Raw genomic sequence first — 9427 nt, forward strand, 5'->3', positions numbered from 1 at the left:
TTGCATAATGAGTACTGCCAGCATCACTGGGCATAATTGCCAAGCCTGTAGCTGCTTAACAGACAGAAAAGAATTAAATGGATATGAAAAAGGCCGGTATTTTTTCTCCAAGTCAGGACTAACAAAGAGCAGCAAAGCAGAGCCAGGACAGCAATGCTGTTAAGATTTCAGGATTTAATCTCAAGTTTCAAAGTATTTTTTTTCAATTTCCAGCTCCTGCATTCACAAGAATCTCAGCTTTCCATTAGTTTCTTTTCAGAAAACTGAAAAGATCCCTGAAGGGCGTATCCGACAAAAATTAATATATACCTTCCCTGCAATGCAGTTAAAACCACACATTATTTATAAACCATTGTCCAGACTGTGGATCTTAATTCTGAATGGTTGGATTTGTCAATACAAAGCTAGGAAAATAAGTATGAAATTAATCAGCTGATCTAATAGTATCAATGGAGATCATAAAAATCAGATATACATTGCAGTTTGTGTTGGATCTGCATCTTCAAAATTTTTTAAAAACATACTACATACTTTACCATTATGAAATATATTTTTCACTAAAATTTCCCCCTTCATCTTCAAAAACAAAAGCCCCAAGATACTCTGCCGATTTGATCTTTGGCACTCTTCAGCAAACAGAAGTTCAACACTTTGGCAGAATGGTAAGGCTTTTCTATGAACTCATGTTTCTTTTGGAACGCTTCCTTTTAAATGCACAGTACCAGCATCAAAAGCTAATGAAACAGAATCATCAGGTATTCTAATCCTTTAGTGAAGGCATCTCAATAGATTCACTGGATATGGAGAAGGATGTTAGAATTAAATTCAGTATCAAAAGGACTTATTTCCAAACAAACATCGACCTGCCAAAGGGATATACACACCACCCAACATTTAAGAAGCTCCTTATGCAGGCGTAATACATGCTTGTGACACTATGTCAACATGTAATGTTGTTATAAGTCGTGAGAAGACTTGTATCCCTTTGAGGAATGAAAAAAACCACGAAATATGTCAGTCTCACAGCACAGTGGACCACCCACAGAAACGAATGAATTTTCAGCTAGTGATCATCAGAAGATGCACATACTAAATTAAAGCTTCCTGGCCAGCTGCTGGCTCTGATTCTGTCTTTGACAGTGCAGGCCTGTGCTTGTGGCCTTAGGTCTTGGGATTAAATTGAGTTCTCAGCTTTGTGGGTTTTTTAAAATGACAGTCTTTCAACTCTCAAAGACTGGAAGTAAAGCATGAAAGAGTGAGCCAACTGGAAGTGATAAATCTCAAGAAGTCACCTCTAATCTGCTGTTCTCGTAGCCTGAACTACAACCATCCCCGCAGTACTACAGCATCCCCGGGGCTGCTGAGGGAATTGTACTGTTCTCAGGGAGGAGTAGGGGTGATACGGTGCCTCCAGGACCAAATGAAGCTCTGCTCCATCATGACCTCTACACAGAAAATGTACTTCTAATATGCCTGTCCTAAATGCAGAAGAGTCCCACAGCATGGAAAAAATGCTGCTGAAGAAATGCTTCTTGTACCTATTATTATGGATTATTTAACTTCAGCCAAATACAGACCACAGTCTCCAACGAGTTATAACTATCAAACTATGCATTTCAATGAGGGGAAGTATCATTTAATGCGTGGTAAATTAGGATGATTAAGTCAGCCTGTGGGCATGTGAACCAGGGCAACATTTACTTGTCATCTTCCTTAGGTCATTTTATGTTACAGACAAAGCAGTTAAAACAGGAGGGCTTTTTTTTTTGGTAGGTTGTAGTGGGGGTTTTTTTGCAAGCTTTCTATGAAAATTGTTACTAGATGTGATGTGGCAAATGTAAATCCTACAAAATAAACCATCCCATTTCTTATTAAAAACTTGAGGATAATGACAGTACTAAATCATAGAATGTACTCCTGTAGATCCCAGAAAAACAATTATAGTCTTTCAATCCTGAACAGAAAGACAACACTAACAATATTTCGAGAAGTCTATCGAATACAGTATACATTATCAAATACATTATATCAATACCTGGATCTCTTGCTAGTCTGTCCAACATAGCTACAAAGAAACTACCAATACAGCACATAATTGAAACAAAAATACTTCATTTTTCAGCGGCAAAAATAATGATTTTTTTCCCTAAGCAAAACTTCAGACTGGACATATTCACAAAAGTGGGTTTTTTCACACTTTTGATAGGCAGAGTTATTCCAGATAACTCTACAATTTTTTTTTCATTGAAACAAATTTGAATTTAGAAGTGAAAATAGGGAACTCTGTACTGCATCTATTAGAATGCAAGAAGTATTAATGAAAATTTGTAACAGTGACAGGATTTAGTTTCCTTTGTGACGCATGTAGGAGGTTTAGGTTAGCTCAATTTCAGAATTTAAGTAAAAGCAGGATTATACGTCTATCTTCTTCAGGATTTAACTTTTACAAAGACATAACAAACCTCTCTACTAGTGTCAAGAAAAACATTCATTCAGTTAGATTCATGCTACATTTGTGAGAAACATGTCTGCAGATTTTCCTGAAGGTGAGAGAACTGACAAAGAAAATTATTCAGTGCATTAGAGGCAAAAATACAAGTTGGAAAGACCCATGACAGAAAATGTGACAGGTCTCTTTAAGTTTTTGTTTTAGTAAATATATTAAAATACAGGCTTTCTTTAGTAATGTGTTGTTTGACAAATGGAACAAGCTTCTCCCTAACACCAATCTTTACTTACATTCATTTCTTTGTTACATAAACATCATCTGACTTTAACACAAACCAAACATGTCCTATACATACATGGAAATCTATTATGAAGGTAAATCTGGCTACAAGATTTTCCGCTTGTCTGTGTTTAAAAAATTTAACAGTTTTATTGCAACTACTACTGAAACCAAGCACTACAAAAGAAGGGAGCAGAAGTTTTCTTCAGAAGGGAAACTCTTGCATCCCTTACTTTCGCAATGCTTTATTGACCTCCACATCTCTAAGGACCAGTTTAATTTAAAAAAGCAACTGTTGGCAATTTATCTCCACGTGATTTATTCTTTGGCTCTAGTCAAGTATTTTGTAGTAACAGTTATACCTGTAAATAGCTTTCTGAAGCTAAGATGGATAGAGAATACAGAAACGTCAGTGAAGTCTTTAATTGAGCAGTGACTTTGCTATTGTGTAGTAACTACAACCCCCTTTTTTACAAGCAGACTTATGTAATCCTTGAACCTCTTGATTTCATTCATATTGCGCATAAGACACTATAAATACATCAACTTTAATATCCTGATTATTTCATTGATTTACATTCACAGCATAAAATTAAGCACATATGGCAGTCACAGCCTCAGGATGAATTCAAGCACCTGCTAAGAATTGAGGCATTATTCAGCACTTACACTGTCTCTAGCTTAAGTCTTGTTTGAAAGAAAACTAGAATAACTCATTCTCTTCCATGCTGAAAAGAGAAAAAGCTAAAAAAAAAAAAAAAGAAGGACAGAAAAGGAGAGAAAGGACAGAAAATGAGGGAGAAATGAGTTACAGAAGTGGATGACTGTAAGGAGTTCAGGCTTTTTCCACTTGCCAGCCTGGACCTCCTTTCTGGTCAATTATGCAATTCAGAGGAAGCAGTGTGGTGGGAAAAATCCCACAAGGTACTGGAAAAGACAATACCAAAAGGAAAAGTCTTTCTTGGTTAAACAAAAACAACCTAAAGGAAGAACACAGGTAAATGTTGTCCTTGTTTGCAGGCTGACTTAATCATCTTAGTTTGCCACTTGCTAAATAATACTTCTCATTGAAATGCAAAGTTTGATTTTGTTATGTCACATGGTACTGTAATATTTGCACCTTCCTTAACCTTCACTTATTATTATATACACTCTATTATTTACATATATATATATATATGAATGATGTTTTAGCAACTTGGCATATTTTATGGGGCTCTGAACTTCTTTGAGCATTATAACAGAAAGTACCATTTAACAGGATCAGTTCTAGTTTTGCAGCTATGACAGTTAAACATTCTTTATTCCAACTGCAACGACACATGCTTATTTCCATTTTAGTTAATGGGAAAATCTTTACACACTAGTAAGTAGTAAATTAAACTCTGGGATAGTCATTCTACAAAGATTTTAAAGTTCAACTTCTAAATGGTAAAATTTACAGATAAAAATATCTGTCAGTAAAGTTTCAGGTTGTGTTATCTGTAAGTTGCCATCACTGCTTTTTCTTTGGAATAAAATACACTTCTGAAGTTCAACAGCACAGTAAGTGACAACATATAAAACAGAAAATTGTTTCAAAATACACAAAAGTACTAAAACCATTCTTAAAACTCTAATCAGAAGCACCTCGCTGAATCACAGATATTGCCATAAACATTTGGACCTACACACAAGTATCACAAGTAAGTAGGTTGAATTCACAAACCTTCCAAACATCTCAATGCTTGTGTTCACACTTTCTCCTCAGGGCCACCAAATGCAACATCTGATATTCTTACGGTATTTCCATTACTCAGATATTAAAATATTGTAAACAAAAACAGATGCGGGTCCTGGATGCATAAGAAAAAGCTAGTGAAAATCTTAAACATAAACAAAACATACATGTATAACTGAAATCTGTGAGCACTGTCCCTCTGCGAAGGCCAAACAGGAGCTCTAGGATTTGCCAAGTGCTGGAAATAAAACTGCAAAAATAGAAGCTAATTCCAATATCAATTCCAACAAAAAGCAAGACACTAATCTAATAGGTTAACTGATGGGATTGTTAAATAATGATTACTCCAGTCTAGGTGGTTATCTGTTTTCATGCGAACTATACAAAATGTAAGGCTGAAAGTGGAATCTAAAGTCATCAAGTTCGCATCCATGCTCTGAGGCAGGACCAGTATGGCTAAACTACCGACTTTTATAAATTGCCAAGGACGTTCTTTACACAACATCGCTAAGTGTTCTGGTCCAATGCCAGCCATCCTCCAAGAAAGAAAGTTTTTCTTAATATTTTGTCTATACTTCTGATATAAAATAAGCTGATTACTTCTTATTCCAAACTTTGTGAACAAGATTTGATATTCTTTTGATATTCTGCTCACAAAGCTCAAAATATTTGCCTTTGTTTGTACTGCACTAGTCACTAATATTTCTTTTGTGATTCAATGTAATTCTTTTGCCATATTGTTTTTGGCAGTTATTCCTTAGTTTCTTTCCCTGCAACTGATTTTTCCTTCGTATACACAACCACTTTGCATTTTAATTCTTAATTTTATTGATTTTTAATTATTTCAACAATTTTTCAGTGTAATTTTGAATGGTAATCTTACCATTCTCAAGAGCTTGCAATCATCCAGAAGTAACAGTTCGCGAAATTGTACATCGTCTTCCAATAGTGTAAAGGCACAATTTATCTTACTAGTGTATTTTTTATTTTATCAAATAATTAGTTAATGGAAATTGGAATAGACTAAACAGGGCACTATCCCGCTTGGGATGCCTCTTGATATTTCTTCCTGGATCAAAAATTAAAGTTTAAAGGCAAGTTCAGTGTCAATCAGTTGAATGCCCACTTTATAACTTCATTTGGATGTGGTCTTACTGAACTGCATTTGATTTTTTTTATTTTTTTCAGTTCATCAAGTTAATTTAACATTTAAATTCTTCCCTACAGATAGCTTGTAATTTTCCTAGGCTGGCATTTATTTGATATTCTCTACTTCGTTACTGAAGTTATTAATGAAAATACTGAGTACCAAGAACGCTTGACAGACTTTCCTCCAATCCCACTTCACAGCTTGTTGGTGAACCACTGAGAGTAGTCTTAGCCTTCAGCTGATAAGATTCACCCAAGACTTTGACCATGTTGCCAGCACTGTCGAAAACAGCTGATCCAAGCACAAAGACTAGAAAATAATTACCAATGAGTAACAGCAGCAGGTAAATTCTGATAGTGAGGATTAAAATGAACACCTCTTTGGGGCAGAGATGTCTAGGATCTCAGCAAAACATTTTGCAAAGCTAAGCCTAAGAATAGAAAGCTTGATGGAAAAACAATGCATTTTTTTGGTTGGACAGGCAGACTTTTAGGACATTGTATCTGACACATACATTTTATGTGTCTCAGAGTGCTTCTTGCTTGAAAAGTTAGGCACATAGTGTTGATGTATTTTATTACTCTCCAGATTCCATTTAGAGTCAGAATTCCTTTCTCCTGTCATATCAGGATCCAAACAATTTTCTGATCAGTCCTCCAAGCCAAACAAGGCCATAATTTTCCATAAGAAAAAGAAAATTCCTAGAACAAACCCAAATCCAAATCAGAAATACAAAAACTTCGTCCTGCTCTTATTGCCCCATAAAAATGGGAGACAGCTTTCTCAAAGGGGGAAGAGGATCTTTGCCCAGGAGCTCACGGGGCTCATTGACAGGGCTCTAAACTAGAGGTGAAGGGGGAAGTGGAACCTATTAGGCTTGCCAGTGACAGGCTAGGGGATGACACACAATGGTTGGAGGGATAGGGGGCTAGTAGGAGCCCTCAACCCGTTGCCCAGCAGCACGCGAGGGACACTGCAGCAATGTGGAAGTCTTGCGGAAGGGATTTGCAGGCACCTGAGGTATCAGGTGCCAACAAGAAAATACCCATGAAACACCTCAAGGGAAAAAAGGGGTGCTCTGCTATGAAGGTAACGAGGCCGACAGCTCAGATGAAATGCCTCTATACAAACGCACGCAGCATGGGAAACAAACAGGAGGAGTTGGAAGCAATCATGCTGCTGGAAAGCTATGACCTGATTGCCATCACGGAAACTTGGTGGGATGAATCCCACGACTGGAATGTAGCTCTTGATGGCTACAGGCCATTCAGAAGGGACAGGCGAGGAAGGAGGGGTGGGGGCGTTGCCCTTTACATCAAGAAAATATTACAGAGTGAAAAGCTGTCCCTGAAGAATAACCACAAGCAGGTCGAAAGCTTATGGCTAAGAATCAGAGAGAGAGGCAACAAAGGGAACCTAGTGGTTGGTGTCTACTACAGGCCACCAGATCAAGAGGAGCTGACAGATGAAGTGTTCTTCCTCCAACTCCAGGAGGCTTTGCGCTCGCAGGCTCTCGTCCTACTGGGGGACTTCAACCATCCCGACATCTGCTGGAAAAGCAACACAGCAAGCTGTAGGCAATCCAGCAGGTTCCTAGAATGCATTGAGGACAACTTCTTAAGACGGGTAATAAGCACCCCTACCCGAAGGGATGTGATACTAGACCTGGTGGTCACCAATGCAAGTGAGCTCGTTGGGGATGTCAAGATCGGAGGCAGCCTGGGCTGCAGTGACCATGCGCTGGTGGAACTAATGCTACTGAGGGAAATGGGAATAACGAAGAGCATAGTCAGGACCCTAAATTTTAGGAGGGCAAATTTCCAGCTCTTCAAGGAGATAGTCAGAAGGACTCCCTGGGAAATGGTCCTCAGGGACAGGGAACAGAACAGAGCTGGCAGGTCTTTAAGGATGTATTCCACAGAGCGCAAGAGCTCTCGATCCCCAAGTGTAAGAAGTCAGGCAGAGAAGGGAAGAGACCGGCATGGCTGAGACAAGAGATGCTGGTCAAACTAAGGAAGAAGAGGGAACTGCACAGGCAGTGGAAGCAGGGACTGGCTTCCTTGGAAGAGTATAGGGAAGCTGCCCGGTTGTGTAGGGATGGGGTCAGGAAGGCCAAGGCACAGCTGGAGCTGAACTTGGCAAGGGATGCGAAAAATAACAAGAAGGGCTTCTGCAGGTATGTCAGCCGGAAAAAGATGGTCAAAGAAAGCGTACCCCCACTCATGAGAGAGACCGGCAAACTGGTAACAGCAGATGAGGAGAAAGCTGAGGTACTCAACAACTTTTTTGCCTCAGTCTTCAATGGCAACCTCTCTCCTCACCCCTCCCGAGTCGATGGATGGCATGAAGGAGACCAGGAGGGTAAAATCCCTCCAGCTGTAAGTGAAGATCAGGTTTGGGACCTCCTGAGGAACCTAAACGTACAGAAGTCTATGGGACCTGATGAGATGCATCCCAGAGTCCTGAGAGAACTGGCTGATGTAGTTGCCAAGACACTCTCCATGATATCTGAAAAGTCATGGCAGTCAGGGGAAGTCCCCAGTGACTGGAAAAAGGGAAACATTGTGCCCCTTTTCAAAAAGGGTAGAAAGGAAGACCCAGGGAACTACCGACCTGTCAGCCTCACCTCTGGGCCTGGGAAGATCATGGAACAGATCCTCCTAGAAGATATGCTAAGGCACATGGAGGCCAGGGAGGTGATTCGAGACAGCCAGCATGGCTTCACCAAGGGCAAGTCCTGCCTCACCAACCTAGTGGCTTTCTATGATGGTGTAACAACAGAGTGGACAAGGGAAAACCAATGGACGTCATCTATCTGGATTTTTGTAAAGCCTTTGACACGGTCCCCCACAACATCCTTCTCTCTAAATTGGAAAGCCATGGATTTGATGGGTGGACCGTTCGGTGGACAAGGAATTGGCTGGATGGTCGCAGCCAAAGGGTAGTGGTCAACGGCTCAATGTCCGGATGGAGACCAGTGACGAGTGGAGTCCCTCAGGGGTCTGTACTGGGACCGGTGCTGTTCAATATATTTATCAATGACATGGACAGCGACATCGAGTGTACCCTCAGCAAGTTTGCAGATGACACCAAGCTGAGTGGTACGGTTGAGACACCAGAAGGATGGGATGCCATCCAGAGGGACCTGGACAAGCTGGAGAGGTGGGCCGGTGTGAACCTCATGAGGTTCAACAAGGCCAAGTGCAAGGTCCTACACCTGGGTCAGGGTAATCCCCAGTATCAATACAGGCTGGGGGATGAAAGGATTGAGAGCAGCCCTGCTGAGAGGGATTTGGGGGTACTGATAGACGAAAGGCTGGACATGAGCCGGCAATGTGCGCTGGCAGCCCAGGGGGCCAACCGTGTCCTGGGCTGCATCAAGAGAAGCGTGGCCAGCAGGTCGAGAGGGGTGATTCTGCCCCTCTGCCCTGCTCTGGTGAGACCTCACCTGGAGTCCTGCGTTCAGCTCTGGAGCCCTCAGCACAAGAAGGACATGGAACTGTTGGAGCGGGTCCAAAGGAGGGCTACAAAAATGATGCAAGGGCTGGAGCACCTCTCCTATGAGGACAGGCTGAGAGAGCTGGGCTTGTTCAGCCTGGAGAAGAGAAGGCTGTGGGGAGACCTGATTGCAGCCTTTCAGTACTTAAAAGGAGCCTATAGGAAAGATGGGGACAATCTTTTTAGTAGAGACAACAGTGACACAACGAGGGGTAATGGTTTTAAACTAAAACAGGGTAGGTTTAGGCTGGATACAAGGAAGAAATTCTTTACAATGAGGGTTGTGAAACACTGGAACGGGTTGCCCAGAGAGGTAGTGGAGGCCCCATCC

General features: G+C 40.8%; 1 protein-coding gene across 1 annotated transcript in view; it reads right to left on the reverse strand.

Annotated features, from left to right (window-relative positions):
• Positions 1-9427, reverse strand: part of SEC24D (SEC24 homolog D, COPII component) — a 232051-nt gene that overhangs the window by 186733 nt on the left and 35891 nt on the right. The gene's annotated exons all lie outside the window — the stretch shown is intronic.

Source organism: Opisthocomus hoazin, chromosome 5 (assembly GCF_030867145.1).
Source record: "Opisthocomus hoazin isolate bOpiHoa1 chromosome 5, bOpiHoa1.hap1, whole genome shotgun sequence".
NCBI classification, from domain to species: Eukaryota; Metazoa; Chordata; class Aves; order Opisthocomiformes; family Opisthocomidae; genus Opisthocomus; species Opisthocomus hoazin.